The sequence below is a fragment of the Macrobrachium nipponense genome, chromosome 12 (assembly GCF_015104395.2).
Source record: "Macrobrachium nipponense isolate FS-2020 chromosome 12, ASM1510439v2, whole genome shotgun sequence".
Classification (NCBI taxonomy): domain Eukaryota; kingdom Metazoa; phylum Arthropoda; class Malacostraca; order Decapoda; family Palaemonidae; genus Macrobrachium; species Macrobrachium nipponense.
The window spans coordinates 57,862,023-57,873,786 of NC_087205.1; positions in this window are offsets into that span (position 1 = coordinate 57,862,023).

An 11,764-nucleotide genomic window follows, 5' to 3' on the forward strand; every position below is an offset into this window, starting at 1 on the left:
GACTTTAATGCTTCCCTCCAGTAAATAGTTATCTGTGTCCTGGAGACTTCAATACTGCCTCCAGTAAGTAGTTATCCTTATTCCTGGAGATTTTAATGCAGCCTCCAGTAAGTAGTTATCCATATTCCTGGAAATTTTAATGCTGCCTCCAGTAAGTAGTTATCCATATTCCTGGAGACTTAATGCTGCCTCCAGTAAGTAGTTATCCATATTTCCTGGAGACTCCAATGCTGCCTCCATAGGTAGTTATCCATATTCCTGGAGACTCCAATGCTGCCTCCAGTAAGTAGTTATCCATATTCCTGGAAATTTTAATGCTGCCTCCAGTAAGTAGTTATCCATATTCCTGGAGACTTTAATGCTTCCTCCAGTAAATAGTTATCCTTATTCCTGGAGACTTCAATACTGCCTCCAGTAAGTAGTTATCCTTATTCCTGGAGATTTTAATGCTGCCTCCAGTAAGTAGTTATCCATATTCCTGGAAATTTTAATGCTGCCTCCAGTAAGTAGTTATCCATATTCCTGGAGACTTTAATGCTGCCTCCAGTAAGTAGTTATCCATATTCCTGGAGACTCCAATGCTGCCTCCAGTAGGTAGTTATCCATATTCCTGGAGACTCCAATGCTGCCTCCAGTAAGTAGTTATCCATATTCCTGGAGATTTTCAGGCTGCCTCCAGTAAGTAGTTATCCATATTCCTGGAGACTTTAATGCTGCCTCCAGTAAGTAGTTATCCATATTCCTGGAAACTTTAATGCTGCCTCCAGTAAGTAGTTATCCATATTCCTGGAGACTTTAATGCTTCCTCCAGTAAATAGTTATCTGTGTCCTGGAGACTTCAATGCTGCCTCCAGTAAGTAGTTATCCATATTCCTGGAGACTCCAATGCTGGGCCTTCCAGTAAGTAGTTATCTGGTGCCTCCGTGAGACTTCAATGCTGCCTCCAGTAAGTAGTTATCTGTGTCCTGCAGACTTCAATGCTGCCTCCAGTAAGTAGTTATCTGTGTTCCAGAGACATCAATGCTGCCTCCAGTAAGTAGTTATCTGTGTCCTGGAGACTTCAATGCTTCCTCCAGTAAGTAGTTATCTGGTTGGGAGACTTCAATGCTTCCTCCAGTAAGTAGTTTATTGTGTCCTGGAGACTTCAATGCTTCCTCCAGTGAGTAGTTATGTGGTCTGCAGACTTCCATTGCTCTTCCAAAGTAAGTTAGTTATTCCTGTTCCCCTGTTACCTTTTCATCTGCCTCCACAAAGTATTATCTGTCCTGGAGACTTAATGCTGCCCCAAAAGTAGTTTATCCTGTGTCCTGGAGACTTCAATGTTCCTCGAAGAAAGTTATTTGTGTCCTCAGACTTCACAAAGTAGTTTATTCTGTGTTCCTTGGAACCTCCATTTGCTCCAACCCTCGTAGTATTATCTGTGTCTGGAGACTTCAACTGCTGCCTCCAGAAGTAGTTATCTGTGTCCTGAGACTTCAATGTTGCCTCCAGAAAGTAGTTATCTGTGTCCTGGAGACTCCAATGCTGCCCCCAGTAAGTAGTTATCCATATTCCTGGAGACTTTAATGCTCTCTCCAGTAAGTAGTTATCCATATTCCTGGAGACTCCAATACTGCCTCCAATAAGTAGTTATCCATATTCCTGGAGACTCCAATGCTGCCTCTGGTAAGTAGTTATCCATATTCCTGGAGACTCCAATACTGCCTCCAGTAAGTAGTTATCCATATTCCTGGAGACTCCAATGCTGTCTCCAATAAGTAGTTATCCATATTCCTGGAAACTCCAATACTGCCTCCAGTAAGTAGTTATCCATATTCCTGGAGACTCCAATGCTGCCTCCAATAAGTAGTTATCCATATTCCTGGAGACTCCAATGCTGTCTCCAATAAGTATTTATCCATATTCCTGGAGACTCCAATACTGCCTTCAGTAAGTAGTTATCCATATTCCTGGAGACTCCAATGCTGCCTCCAGTAAGTAGTTATCCATATTCCTGGAGACTCCAATGCTGCCTCCAGTAAGTAGTTATCCATATTCCTGGAGACTCCAATGCTGCCTCCAGTAAGTAGTTATCCATATTCCTGGAGATTTTAATGCTGCCTCCAGTAAGTATTATATATCTGGAGACCTATGCTCCTCCAGTAACAGTAAGTTATCCATATTCCTGACTCCACTGCCTCCAGTAAGTAGTATTCCATAATCCTGAGAATATGCCGTTCCTCCAGTAGTAGTATCCATTATTCCTGGAGACTCCAAACCTGCCTCCAGTAAGAGTTATCCATATTCTGAGACTTAATCCGCTCTCCAAGTAATAGTTATTCCATATTCCTGGAGACAACACATGCTGCCTCCATAAGTAGTATCATATTCCGGAGACCTCCAATGTGCTCCAAGTAGTTATCCATATTCCTGGAGACTCCAAAGCTGCCTCCAATAAGTAGTTATCCATTTTCCTGGAGACTCCAATGCTGCCTCCAGTAAGTAGTTATCCATATTCCTGGAGACTCCAATGCTGCCTCCAGTAAGTAGTTATCCATATTCCTGGAGGACTCCAATGCTGGCCTCCGGTAAGTAGTTATAATTCCCTGGAGACTTCCAAATGCTGCCTCCCAGTAAGTAAGTTATCCATATTCCTGGAGTCCAAGCTGGCCTCCGGTAAGGTAGTTTATACCATATTCCCTGGAGAATCCAATGCTTGCCGCCAGTAAAGTAGTTATCCATATTCCCTGGAACTTTAATGGCCGCCTCCAGTAAGTAGTTATCCTATTCCAGGAGACTCCAAATGCGCCCTCCAAATAAGTAGTTACCATATTCCGGAGACCTTTAATGCTGCCTCCAGTAAGTAGTTATCCATATTCCTGGAGACTCCAATGCTGCCTCCAATAAGTAGTTATCCATATTCCTGGAGACTCCAATACTGCCTTCAGTAAGTAGTTATCCATATTACTGGAGACTCCAAATTATGCCTTCCAGAAGTAGTTATCCATATTCCTGGAGATTCCAAATACTGCCTCCAGTAAGTAGTTAATACATATTCCCCTGGAACTTTAATGCTGCCTCCATTAAGTAGTTAATCCATATTCCTGGAAGACTCCAATCTGCCTCCAAGGGAAGTAGGTTTTATCCATATTCAGGAAGACTCCAATACTGCCTTCAGTAAGTAGTTATCCATATTCTTTGAGACTCCAATACTGCCTCCAGAAGAGTTAACAATTCCTGGAGACCTTTAATGCTTGCCTCCATAAGGAGTTTATCCATATTCCTGGAGGACCCTCCAAATGCTGCCTCCAGAAGTAGTTATCCATATTCCGAGACTTTAATGCTGCCTCCAGTAAGTAGTTATCCATATTCCTGGAGACTCCAATGCTGCCTCCAGTAAGTAGTATCCATATCCTGGAGAGACTCCATGCGGCCTCAAGTAGTAAGTTTATTCGATATTCCCATGTAGACTCCAAATCGCTTCCTCCAGAAAAGTACTTATCCATATTCCCCTGGAGATTTTTTCAGGCTGCCTCCAGTAAGTAGTTATCCATATTCCTGGAGACTCCAATGCTGCCTCCAGTAAGTAGTTATCTATATTCCTGGAGACTTTAATGTTGCCTCCAGTAAGTAGTTATCTATATTCCTGGAGACTCCAATACTGCCTCCAGTAAGTAGTTATCCATATCCTTGGATCCAATGCTCCTCCAGTAATAGTAGAACCTCCAATGCCTTGCTCCAAGTAAGTAGTATCCAATATTCCTGGAGACCATATGCTGCCTCCAATAAGTAGTTATCCATATTCCAGGAGACTCCAATGCTGCCTCCAATAAGTAGTTATCCATATTCCTGGAGAACTCCATTACTGCCTCCAAGTAATATGTTATCCATATTCCTGACTCCAATACTGCCTCCAGTAAGTAGTTATCCATATTCTTGAGACTCCAATGCTGCCTCCAGTAAGTAGTTATCCATATTCCTGGAGAACCTTACCATGCTGCTCCTAGTAAGTAGTTATCCATATTCCAGGAGACTCCAATGCTGTCTCCAGTAAGTAGTTATCCATATTCATCGAGACTCCAATGCTGCCTCCAGTAAGTAGTTATCTATATTCCTGGAGACTCCAATGCTGCCTCCAATAAGTAGTTATCCATATTCCTGGAGACTCCAATGCTGTCCTCCAGCAAGTATCCCCTATCCATATTCCTGGAGACTCCAATGCTGCCTCCAGTAAGTAGTTATCCATATTCCAGGAGACTCCAATGCTGTCTCCAGTAAGTAGTTATCCATATTCATCGAGACTCCAATGCTGCCTCCAGTAAGTAGTTATCCATTTCCTATTAACCTCCCGGAGACTCCAATGCTGCGTCCAGTAAAGTAGTTATCCATATTCCAATCGAGACTCCAATGCTGCTCCAGCAAGTAAGTTATCCATATTTATCGAGACTCCAATGCTGCCTCCAATAAGTAGTTATCCATATTCCTGGAGACTCCAATGCTGCCTCCAGTAAGTAGTTATCCATATTTATCGAGACTCCAATGCTGCCTCCAATAAGTAGTTATCCATATTCCTGGAGACTCCAATGCTGCCTCCAGTAAGTAGTTATCCATATTTACCCTCGAGACTCCAATGCTGCCTCCAGTAAGTAGTTATCCATATTTATCGAGACTCCAATGCTGCCTCCAATAAGTAGTTATTCATATTCCTTGAGACTCCAATGCTGCCTCCAGTAAGTAGTTATCCATATTCCTGGAGACTCCAATGCTGTCTCCAGTAAGTAGTTATCCATATTCTTTGAGACTCCAATGCTGCCTCCAGTAAGTAGTTATCCATATTCCTGGAGACTTCAATGCTGCCTCCAGTAAGTAGTTATCCATATTCCTGGAGACTCTAATGGTGCCTCCAGTAAGTAGTTATCTGTGTCCTGGAGACTTCAATACTGCCTCCAGTAAGTAGTTATCCATATTCCTAGAGAATTCAATGCTGTCTCCAGTAATTAGTTATGTGTGTTCCTGGAGACTACAATGCTGTCTCCATTAAGTAGTTTTCCATATCCCTGGAGACTTCAACGCTTCTGTCAGTAAGTAGTTAGCTACATTCATGGAGACTTCAATGTTTCTCTCCAGTAAGTAGTTGTCCATATTCCTGGAGGCTTGAATGCTTCTCTCCTGTAAGTAGTTATTTACATTAATGGAGACTTCAATGCTCCTCTCCTGTAAGTAGCTATCTACATTCATGGAGACTTCAATGCTGCTCTCCAGTAAGTAGTTATCCATATTTCTGGAGACTTCAATGTCTCTCTCCTTTAAGTAGCTATGTACATTAATGGAGACCTCAATACCGATCTCCAGTATGTAGTTATCCATATTCCTGGATACTTCAATGCTTCTCTCCAGTAAGTAGTTATCCATATTCCTGGAGACTTCAATGCTACTTCCAGTAAGCAGTTATCCATATTCCTGGAGACTTTAATGCTTCTCTCCAGTAGGTGGTTATCCATATTCCTGGAGACTTCAATGCCTCTTTCGTGTAAGTAGTTATCTACATTCATTGAGACTTCAATGCTTCTCTCTGTTTAGTAGTGATCCTATTCCTTGAGACTTCAATGCTGTCTCCAGTAAGTAGTTATCTATATTCTGCGGAGACTTCCAATGGTTCTCTCGCCTTTAAGTTAGCTATGTAACATTAATGGAGACCATCCAAATACCGATCTCCAGTATTGTAGTTATCCATAGTTCCTGGATACTTCAATGCCTTCTTTCTCCAGTAAGTAGTTCATCCATAATTCCTGGAGACCTTCAATGCTACTTCCAGTAAGCAAAGTTAATCCATATTCCTGGAGACTTTAATTGCTTCTCTCCAGTAGGTGGGTTATCCCATTATTCCTGGGAGACTTCCAATGCCTCTTTCGTGTAAGTAAGTTTAGCTACATTCATTGAGACTTCAATGCTTCTCTCTGTTTAGTAGTGATCCTATTCCTTGAGACTTCAATGCTGTCTCCAGTAAGTAGTTATCTATATTCATGGAGACTTCAATGCTGCTCTCCAGTAAGTAGTTATCTATATTCATGGAGACTTCAATGCTACTCCCTAGTAAGTAGTTATCCATATTCCTGTATATCTTCCTCTTTCCAGTGATGCATTGTTTCGTAATGGCCTACCTCAAAGTTTGCCCAGCTTGATTATCTGCATATTGATATATTTACCTGTCTAATAAGGGTTAAGTAGCTGTCCATATTTCTGGAGACTTCAATGCTGCTTGCTCTTCAGTAAATAGTTATCTATATACCTGGATACTTCAATGCAGAACAGTGTTTAGTCTCTATTAAAACACATCAAACATATTGCGTCTTCAGATTAAATAATCAATGACATAGAACCCTAGACTAAGTTAATGAGTCATTCAATAAATGTCCTGCTCAAGACGTAGGCTTAGGCCAAGGTCAGAAGAATCTGGCCTTTTAGTATCAAAACCAATGACATATATTATATAAATTGTGGCCTCGGCCTAAATTTTCGAGGGCTGAAGACAAAGAGACTGTGTCAGTTTCAGTCATGGTATTCTGATGTCAGACATAGGCCTAGGCTATGGTCAGAAGAATCCAGCCCTGTGGTCTCTACGCTACTTTCAGTTCAGTGTGTGTATGTAAAACGTCTTTCACATCTCATATGTAGGTTTGGTTGGCACTGACCTGCTTAAGATGTTCATGATTGACAGGAAAAGCACCAAAAGAAGGAACAAAAAGTTTGTGCATCCTGTTGCTATACTTTCAAAAACACTTTCATCTCATAATTATATCCTGAGCTGTCAGAAAGCTTTGTCTGCATCTTATAAACATATATAATAGGTTGTAACGGATTTCATTGCTTCGAAAGGAAAATTAAGCTTGGTGAAATGCCAGTCAAATCAAATTTACTCAGAAAATTAAATAACAGGCTAATCATTTGTAGAATCCTTTTGGCTACCACGTCAAGGACAACACTAAATTCTGTTAGACCTAAGTACTGAGGCTTTCTAATCATGAGGAGAATGAACGAGTTAGGTGCTATGACCAAACCAAAACCCCCTCCTAAAAAAAATTAAGAACAAGAAACAATATATTAGAATATCAAGGGTTGATCTTTAAGCAAAGGCAAACAGAAATTATTAGACTGCAGTTCCAGAGCTTTGTAAAGAGGAGAAATAATGGTTATGTGACCGTTGAAATTTTAGTATTACTGATTTTTCCACATCACATCTTGTGAGGAGTGACCTGGGAGGTTGCAGGGCTACCTGTGGATGGAGGGAGGGTGGGACTGGAGGATAGGTAAGGGATAGGGGGGTAGCGGCTGGAGAATCAGTAATGGGGGTAGGGGAGTCGTTGGTTTAACGAACTCTCATTTAATTTGATCCTAATGATAAGGAAAGCTCTAATCGGGGAAGGGTCAGGATAATACAAAGCTGCAATTACTGGAATCAGGAACAATGCTTGTTAAACATGAAAAAGAATGAATAACAATTATAGTGGATGTAGCCAAATGCACTATGTGTTCCCTTTAAGATTAGTTTGGTGCTCATTTTCACAAACAAAAAACTAATCAAATTCAGTTTCAATTAAAATTTTATTAAAAATAAAAATTAAATTAATGGACAAGGATGCAAAAATAGCAAAATGTATCTTGAATTCATTGAACTGACAAATCCACAAGATCATAAATAGTGGAGAAATTCGAGACTGAAGCGACAAGAAATCTAGTCATGAATCCCACGGGACGAAAGGCTGAAATGAAAACTCGTATCGACTGCAAACTATTCCTTTTTATCCACTCTTGGGTTGGTATATAAGGACCATCAGGGTGGTTAAAGTGTATTGTTACTCGGATGACTAGAGTTAAATACTGGCCAGAGAAATTTCCATCTAGGCTACTCCGGTGAGAAGTGGCTCGAATAAAAAAACAAGTATGAGTGACAACACACTGGATACATTAGTTCCTTTATACATCTGGTGGTCTATAATTTTCCCCCAAAGCCTTCCATATCTCTGTCAATGGCTATCATAGTTGCCTTTATGAAACTATATTTATAGGTCTTGGTAATTGCGCTTTTATAATTTCATTACTTTATAAATAGATAGATTGTGTAAATCCAAAGCTTATTTTCATTCAAATAAAGTTCTGAAATTGACACCTAATAATGATCTACCATGAACAAAAGTAGGATCCCAGCAAGCACCTGCACAGCCGCAACTGAATGGAACAAAGGTTGACGATTATGGTTAATAAGGACTGAATATGATTTTTACCATTGCTATTTTTATTGCTCTGTTACTATACTATTTTTCTATTTGTTTAACATCGACTCAGTTCACTGGTAATGTGAACTATTATTCGTATATCATTAACATATTCTCTACGTAGTGATTAGAAAATATGAACATTGGCATCAATAGCTCGACCATTCACATCCGTCGTTACAAGACAAACAGGCTTCATTGCTGTGTTACCAGACCATTATCATGAAACAGAAGGGGGCGGGGTAAAGGAACACTTTGAGGCAACTGTACCATCCGGCAATATGAATCCATGGTCAAGAGAATTATTTCTAAAAAGCTTAACTAGATGTAGAGCATCCGCAAACACGTATAATATTTGCTGTTGTCCATTGGATTAATAAAGGACCTTTCTCGTGGTAGCCTAAGGCGAGGTTGAGCACGGCCACCTAGAGGGTTGAGTTGACATCACGTTCTCGACCTGGCAGAAGCTTATTTTGGGTCAGCGCTGACAAGACCTCCTATACTCTTTGGACCTTGAGTTGAACAATATTAACAAAATAGTAAATGAAAAAACAAAGCTTTTCACAATAAATCTTAGCACAAATGATTAACAAAATCATTCGTCATTGCGGTGATACACAGCTAACTTGATATAGAGGGAGGTAGCGTTTACATTTTTTAGGAATAATGAATGAATGATTTTAAGTAATCGTGCGTCGTGGTATTGTTGAGGAGAGAAGAGACAGTAAAATCTTTACTATAATATGTACGTAAAAGCAGTACCAATTCACATAAAAAAATTATATTTCACAATAAATTTAAATAATGATAAAACATGAAAAATGCAACACGGTAAAAAAAAGAAAAAAAAAAAAAAAAAAAAAACACGTTTGCTCGAGTCAGTGTTGGGATGATTATTCCCCCATTTCTTTCACTTACAATCGATTTGCCCAAATCACTTTTATTTTTGTTACGGTAAAATACTAATCTAGTGATAATGGCTTTTTACGATATTTTTACTACTGTAAAAGTAACTCAGCTCTGTAATAAACAAACTGGGGCCGCTTTCTGCTTCTGCATGCCTTCGATTGTTTGTTTAAACGGCTTCCTTGTGAAAAGTTATTTTATTTCTCTTTCCTTTTCTTACATTCTTGACTTATTACTTATTTGTTTGTAAAATCCTCTTGTTTGTTTTAAAAGTCTGCCGTTTGCCATCAGTAAGTTGATGTATTGTGGCATAAATAATTTATTTCGTGCACTTAAGAACCAAATGTAAACACGCTGATCTCTCTCTCTCTGACACAATCGGACACACACACTATCGATTCCTTTAATTATCTTTGTACCTAATGTGAATAAAATTAATTTGTTTTCAACCTTTGCATACTGCACTCAATTCGGTTTGTTTGTTGGTTTGTTTGTTTGTATGGTATGGTGTTTTTACGTTGGATGGAACCAGTAGTTATTCCGAACCACGTCGAGAGTGAACTTCTATCACCAGAAATACACCTCTCACTCCTCAGTGGAATGGCCGAGAATCGAACCCGCGACCACCGAGGTGAGAAGCAAACACCAAACCAACCACGCCACTGAGGCGCCAATTCGGTTTGCTCAAGAGGGTTCCCGTCTCTCCCCCCTCCATCCCCCAGCCGGAGCCCGGCCCATTCCATTTACACCAAAAACGTTCGTGAAATCTTACAAAGAAAAAAATAAAATTTAGAAAATTTTACTTCATATAACGTACTGTTTCATTACTTTACACTCTTGATTTAACTTTTGAACACATTAGTAATAGAAAAAATGTGAAAAGGGGGACTTTTTGGGTTGGCTGGAACGAATTATCCTGATTCCCTTTATTTCTTATAGGGATATTTGTTTCATTTTTCAGTCTTGGTGGTTGGTTGGTTATATGTCCCTACAAAGCACTCATTACAACCACAAGACGAAGCATGTTTGGTGATGTTAATTATTGGTTCAGAAGTATTTGATCTAGCTTTAGAAATTTCTGGTTTTGTAATTTATTGGTCCTTTTCTGTAGTGATAAGGGCTGTCAATTTGAGGGGTTATTTTTGTTGTTGTTAATGGAATATTTGGGTCTTGTGGACAGCTGGAGAGTGATAGTTACATTTTGGTTTGGTTTAATGGTATGATTTCTATTAGTATTATTTGATGGGAACTGTAAAGAGTGATTAATTGATTCTTTGTTGTCCAGTATTCTTTTCTTTTTTGTCAGTTTGATTATTATTATTATTGACTCCTCTTTCATTGGAAGTTCTTTTCCATGGATATCTGAATCTTCCATGCTAGTGGTATTGGTGGGTATATCACTTTTATTTTGGGTTTTAGTATATTGGCATGAGATTTAGTTGCTAGGTGTATATTTTTTTGTTTGTTATTTTGCCGATTGATGTCTTGATTTTTAGTCACATTTGAAAAGGTGGTGCTTTTGGATGGATCATTAACTCCTCTTACTTTTAGCTCAAGTCTGGCTTCCATGACTGACATTCCTGTCCTATTTATTAACAACTGAAGTTCTGTGTTGTATTGGTAAAATGAGCATTCTTTAGATTTTGCGTGATGGGCTAGTCCACAATTAGGTAATACATTTTGGGTGGCTACAGTTCCAATTAGTTATCTGGTATGGTTATCTGATGCGCAGACTGCACATATTGCCTTATTACGGCATTTTTTGTGCCCATACCTTGAGTACTGTGTAGTACATTGTAGTGGTTTGGAATGAAAGGACAAACTTCTCTATTTTGTCCGAGAAATTTTATTTTAAATCGGAGGTCTTGGCCTGTAAATTTTATTTTGGCAATGTTGATATTCTTATTTGTGTCTTTCCTACTGGAAATTAAGTATATGTCAAGATTGTGAATATTGTTATATCTCAATTTTAAGGAGTCTAGCAGTTGTTGTTTTGAATGAAGTTCTTGTTCGTTGTTGGGTAGGATGACTGTACCCTGCACATAATTCAATGTTTCGTGGCTTGTAATTGTTACTTTTATATTATTTATTTCTGTTATACTTAAAAAGGCAGTGGACTGCTTTTTATTGGTTACTTGGATAAGTCTTTGATGTGTCTACATTCCATGTCCTGTGTTGGATATATGTTAAGTAATCTGTTTTCTAGTATCGCTGCTGGGATTTTGTTATCAGTTTTGCGAAATACGGGTGAAAAATATCACTTACAATTAAAAATAATTAGTAATTATTAATTAGTAAATCACAAAATCTACAGTAAAATTAATGATAAAGAAATTAACATTTTTCTTTCAAATGTGTCATTCTATGACACTCTCGGGCCAAGCCCCCAAAAAATTAAGCAACAAAAAAAAGGTGATTTCTCACATAAGAATTAAATTTCACTAACAAAGCTCCTTGTTTTATGAGCTCTCTCCTCTCTAGTGTAGCTCTAGTTTTGCTAGCACGTTGAGGACGTGTTTCAATCATTTGACCAGGGGGACGAGGCATTTCAGAACTAGGAACATCAGTATTCCCATTATCATCAAGATTACCTATAAGTTCCTCAT